We start from the raw sequence: 6048 nt of genomic DNA on the forward strand, positions 1-6048 counted from the left end.
ATCTTTAGCCTGGATTAAAAAACTGAGAGTATGTTTGAGCCCTGATTTAAAGAGGTGCGTATTAGGAAAATGCTCTTTCCCCAGCTGTAATCTTAGTAATTCTAGGAAGGAGGAAAAACCCTGCATTTGAGAACGATTATTATGCATTAGTATAATTTATTATAACAAATTATGAAATGCTCTATTACATATAAAATGTCAGTCAGATGGGCTATCAAATCAAATCAGTTTATTTGTATAGCGCTTTTCACAACACATGTTGTCACAAAGCGCTTTACAGGATTTAAAAGGTTAACAATACTATGGGTCCAGAACCCTAATGAGCAAGCCAAAGGCGACAGTGGCGAGGAAAAACTCCCTATGATGGTGGGGATTAGGAAGAAACCTCGGGAGAACCAAGACTCAAAAGGGAACCCATCCTCCATTGGGCGGCCCGTTAACACACAAATTACACAAAATACAGACAAATACACAAGTCACACACAAATCACACAATCAGACTAAGTAAAGGTAAAAATGAAAGTTCTGGGTTTTGATATTGTCACTGTAAATGTCTGTTGATGAACGCCAGGCTTTCATTCCATGTCGGAGCAGCAATGCTGGTATTGTAGGCTCCGACTGCAATGTTACTCTCCAGGTGAACCTCGGAGAAAAGATACGAGATGTAGTAACTATGTAACAGATTAATCAAAGGCCAAACTAAACAGATGAGTCTTTAATCGAGTTTTAAACATTGAGACTGTGTCTGAGTCCCGAATAGAGGCAGGAAGATTATTCCACAATTGTGGAGCTTTAAAAGAAAAGGCTCTTCCACCTGCTGTGATCTTTTTGATCCTAGGAACAGTTAATAACCCTGCGTTCTGCGAGCGAAGTGAACGCGCTGGGTTATATTGTTCAATAAGTTCACTAAGATAGTCTGGAGCTAAGCCATGCAGCGTTTTATATGTTAATAAAAGTATTTTATAGTCAATACAGAATCTAATTGGCAGCCAGTGTAATGACGATAGTACGGGACTAATGTGATCAAACTTTTTAGTTTTTGTTAAAAGTCGTGCTGCTGCGTTCTGAACCAGCTGGAGTTTGTTTATCGATTTACCAGAGCATCCAGCTAGGAGACTGTTGCAATAATCTAAACGAGAGGATAAGAATGCATGGATTAGTTTTTCTGCATCGCTAATATTTAATATGTTTCTAATTTTGGCAATGTTGCGCAAGTGAAAGAACGCTACCCTAGTTATATTATTAATATGTGTATCGAACGAGAGATCTGGGTCTATTGTGACGCCCAAGTTCTTTACCTCTGCGCTGGGGGTTATAGTAAAAGAATGTAGATTCAATGCTACATTATGTATCTTGTCTCTCGCAGCCCTAGACCCAACTATTATTAATTCTGTTTTATCGGGATTTAGTGCTAGAAAGTTACACGCCATCCAATGTTTTATCTCTTCTACACATTTCTCAATCTTAATGTTTGCGCCTAAATCATCGGGTTTAGACTACGAGCTATGCTGCAAGATAACAGGGCAGCGCCATCCCGGGTGGGGTGGACACCGTCCCTGCCTAAAAGACCAGGCTTGCCCTCGAACTCTTTCCAATTATTATTAAAGCCCACTTGATTTTCAGAGCACCACTTGGACATCCAGCGGTTTAGCGACGTGAGCCTGCTGTATTGCTCATCGCCGCGCCGCATTGGGATGGGGCCAGAGCAGATTATGGCATCGGACATCGTCTGGGCTAATTTAACCACCTCTTTAACATTAGCCTTAGTCACCTCTGACTGCCGCAGATGTATATCGTTGGCCCCTACATGAATAACTATCCTAGAGAATCTCCTATGGGCTAACAGTCTAAAGTTGCCACTAATGTCCGGCGCTCTGGCTCCCGGTAAACAGCTGACTGTAACCGCTGGTGCCCCTACAGGAATAGCGATTTTCACGTGCCGAACTATAGAGTCTCCTATCACCAGAGTCTCCTCAGCGAATGTAGCACTGAGCGGGGCAAACCTGTTGGACACGTGAACCGGGGAGTGGTGCTCTGGTGGGCTAGCGCTGGCGTTAGCGGTAGCTGCAGCCCTCGCTCTCCGACTACGCCGCCGAGACGTCACCCATTCGCCCCGCTGTGAGGGCTCTATCGCCGGAGTCGCGGAGGCGCTAGTTCTCCCTGGTGCATCCACACCTACTACTGACCCTGTCTCTCTATCCCTCAATAATGAGTGGACGCGGCGCTCTAAACTTTCCACTTTTCGCCACGAATTAACTAGTTTGCACCTCTCACAAATACTATGACTATTACTGTCAGTGGCGAAAGGGTCTAGACTAAACATGCCACACTCCGAACAGGGAAACAAACCGACACCAGCCATGAATAAATCAGAACACTTTCCGCATCTAGTCGATTTATACAAACTTACGCTCGCTGCTTTGTGAAGGCAGTAAGTTGGTCAGCAGCCGAAATAAAACCTGTAAAATTTATCAAGGAAGGCAAAAAGTAAAAGATTAGCACGTAAATAGATTATTATACTTTAGAAAACAATTTCGAAATTCGCTCCGCAACAGCGTCGGCAGGAAGCAGGAAGCAGCGTCGGCAGATGATGAAGATGATGATGATGGTTCTCCGTCCCGGTGCTACCTACCTGGGATCACATTGCCGCTACATGAGCGTCTCTGGTCACAGCGAGTCCGTCTCTGCGTTCCCTACCTGTGTGCGCTATGAGCTTTACCTTGCATCACTTGCAGTGCGTGCGTTAAGAGCTTTACTAATGTGCGCTACAAGCTTTACCTTGCATCACTTGCAGTGTGTGCGCTAAGAGCTTTACTAGTGTTCGCTACGAGCTTCACCTTGCATCACTTGCAGTGTGTGCGCTAAGAGCTTTACTAGTGTGCGCTACGAGCTTCACCTTGCATCACTTGCAGTGTGTGCGCTAAGAGCTTTACTGGTTTGGTTGCCATGGATAATAAACATCCTTCTGTTCAACCCCCGTCTCCGGCTGCCTCTGTCCCGACGTTACAACGTTGCTTTGCCTGTGTCTGAACTTTCTGCTTCCCTCTCTGCATTCCTCAGGGCAAATGTACGCTTACATTTGTGAGACATTTCTCACTTTTTGTCACACTTACTAGATTAGTTGATTTTACGTCTGCTTTCGACCTCACTCGGTACAATACATTAACAAGTTCTACTTCAACTAAATGCCACTGCTGTCTGAAACCCCACTGTGACTTGGCATGGCTTAATAAAATGTAGGCCAGCATGAAATACCAGCCATGGTGCCACTACCTTGCGTGCAGGGCAGCTTTGGTTGTTCTTGCCTAAGAGTATCAGGAGACCACCTCTGGCAACACAGGGATGTCTGCCCAATCAAAGACACTTACTAATGGAAGCTATTTAGCAAAGTCCTCCTTGCATCTATGTGTAGATCTGTTGCATGTAAGCTCATTTAGTGTGTTGTTTACCTTGCCCTGGTGCAGTCATGACATGGCTCAGCCACAGAGCTGAAGTATAAGGAGGTGAATGGTGAGGTAATGCCATGGTGGAAATTATCTGAATCTTGGTGTCATGCTGAATACATTGAAGAATCCATCAGCCTGGCCTCCATGGGCTTTGATGTGGGTGGATCTCAGCAGAACCCAGTTGACCTCCTCCAGAGTAGTCTTTTGTCTTGTTTACCCACAACTTTGGCCTCCACTAGACATCAGTATGTCTGCTTAATTAAACCACTTCTGGGCAATTAAACAAATTTGTGTCAGGGAACTGTGGTAATCTGTCAAAGTACTGAATAGAAGCAGTTAGTGGCAACATGGGCCTGAGAAGAGAGGACTGGACTGGGAGAAGTCTCTGGAGCAGCCAGACCTCCCACTGATAAACGTTTACATCTTCAGACTCAGTACACATCTACTGTGAATACACATCTAAAATCCAGATGGCGCATACACATATTACTCAACATGCTGTCACAGCCCCATGACCATTTACGGAGTGTTTTCATTAGGGCAATTATGATAATGTCTGAAATTAAGTAAAATAATATGACTCATTGACTCGTGTCTTTCTGTTTCCTTTTTATGTTTACTTTTGTAGGGGTTTTAATTATGATATTTAACTACCTTACCTGCTGTGACGGTGAGGCGGCCCCCTACCAGCCGTCTCTGTCCACAGCGGCTGTTGTTGTTATTGTCTGGTGACGTCATGTGCGTCCCTCAGGTGGGCGGAGCCCGTGATCCGTCTCACCTGAGGGTTGTTTGTTTGCCTATATATGTCTTGTCTTTGTACCAGTTGACCGCTGGTCATTATATCCTTAATTTGGATCTATTGCACGGGTTTTAGGTTTGCACACTTTCTATTAAACCATCCTTTTTCCCTGAGACTTGGCGTGATCGCTTCCTTTTGGTTCGCACACCCTGCCCGTCACAGAATGACCAGCCACCCTTCGGAAGCCGCCGAGTCTCTTTTACTTTCTCCTTCGTTCGTGGTCATGTCTCGTGGTAAGTGTTTGTCTACGTGGTGTTTTGTTTGAAGAGCTCCGCCGTGCTTTTGTGTTTTGTGTGTGTGTGTGTGTGTATGTGTGTAGCACGGCGAGGACCAGGGCAGTCTGCCCTGGGAAAGCCCTTCGTGTCCGTTGTGTGTTGAGAGAGTTCCGCCGTGCGTTTGTTTGTGTGTGGCCGGTGAGGACCAGGGTGTCTGCCTGGGAAAACTCTCGTGTGTGTGTGTGTAAGTGTGTACGGGTAACGGACCGGAGGATCAGTGTGCGTGCGCGTCGTTATGTGTTTAGTGTTTAATGTGTGTGACGCGGTCGCCGCTCGTCACGGTCGCCTCGCTCCCCGTGTGTCTTGTGTTTAATGTGGGGAGCGACTGCGACTCTGAGCGGCGCGTCACTATTGTGTTTATGTAGAGCACGCACGTTTTGAACCCGTTCGTTTACTGTTTGTACACCGTTTTTTGTTTGTCTAGTATTTGCGTGTGTGTTTTGTCCTAGCGTGTTTAATGTTTACATGTAATTCCACGCATGCTCCTCCCCTTAAATGTGTGTTTGGGGGGGGGGGACCGGCTGTGGTCCCGTGCCATGGGGTGTGGCACGGAGGGCGTCTCTCCCAAGGGAGGCCCTGAATAGGGTAAGGCGCGTTTGTGTTTCCTGTTTGTATATATATATATATATATATATATATATGTGTGTGTGTGTGTGTGTGTGTGTGTGTGTGTGTGTGAGGTTGTGTTCTTTGTGCAGGTGCTTCTCCTTGGCAGTGTTCCTGGACCTTGTGGGGGTCTCCACCTGGCAGGAGCCCCCTTGTGTTGTGGGGTGACCGGAGCCCGGTCATGAAGAGCCCCTCCCTAGAGGGCTGGGGCCCCCGGATGTTTGGGGACCATGGGGCTCCGGTCTGAAAAGCTCCTGCTGGGGATGGAGATCCTCCCTCCTGCCCGGGGTGACCAGGAAGCCCTTGGGGCTGCTCCCTAGCCCGCGTCGGGGGTGCTCTGGGCCTCGGTCTCTGACGCTCCTGGGTTGGGTGGAGGAGTCCACCTTGAGATGAGAGGCCCCGGGAGGGGTTGGCTCCCCAGGAGGCTGGGGTGACCCCTAGCAGAAGGCAGGGGTCAGCTCTGGGAGGAGGTAGGTCCAGGAGGTGAAGTAGCTACGCCTTGGGGAGGTAGCCTGCACACCCACACACACGAGGGACGAGAGAGGAGCCGTAGCCCCTCGTCCCCACACCCATGGGGCTTACCAGCTGAATGCCGGTTAGGGCGTGAGGGCCCTGTGACCGACTGGGGCGTGGTTTTGTGTTGTTAACGGCCCGGTCGGTCCAGGGTCCCGCCCGGGGAGGCGAGTTGAGTAATGTTTTATGTTTCAGCTCCCGGACGGCAGGAGGCGTGTTCCTGCTTGTCTCTGCCTTCCTGCCCCTTCATGTTTTGTGTGCAGCCGCTGTGTGCCACACACCCAGTGGAGGGGAGTGCGGCTTGGTGGGGGGGTCTGTGACGGTGAGGCGGCCCCCTACCAGCCGTCTCTGTCCACAGCGGCTGTTGTTGTTATTGTCTGGTGACGTCATGTGCGTCCCTCAGGTGGGC

The sequence above is a fragment of the Brachyhypopomus gauderio genome, unplaced genomic scaffold, assembly GCF_052324685.1.
Source record: "Brachyhypopomus gauderio isolate BG-103 unplaced genomic scaffold, BGAUD_0.2 sc40, whole genome shotgun sequence".
NCBI classification, from domain to species: Eukaryota; Metazoa; Chordata; class Actinopteri; order Gymnotiformes; family Hypopomidae; genus Brachyhypopomus; species Brachyhypopomus gauderio.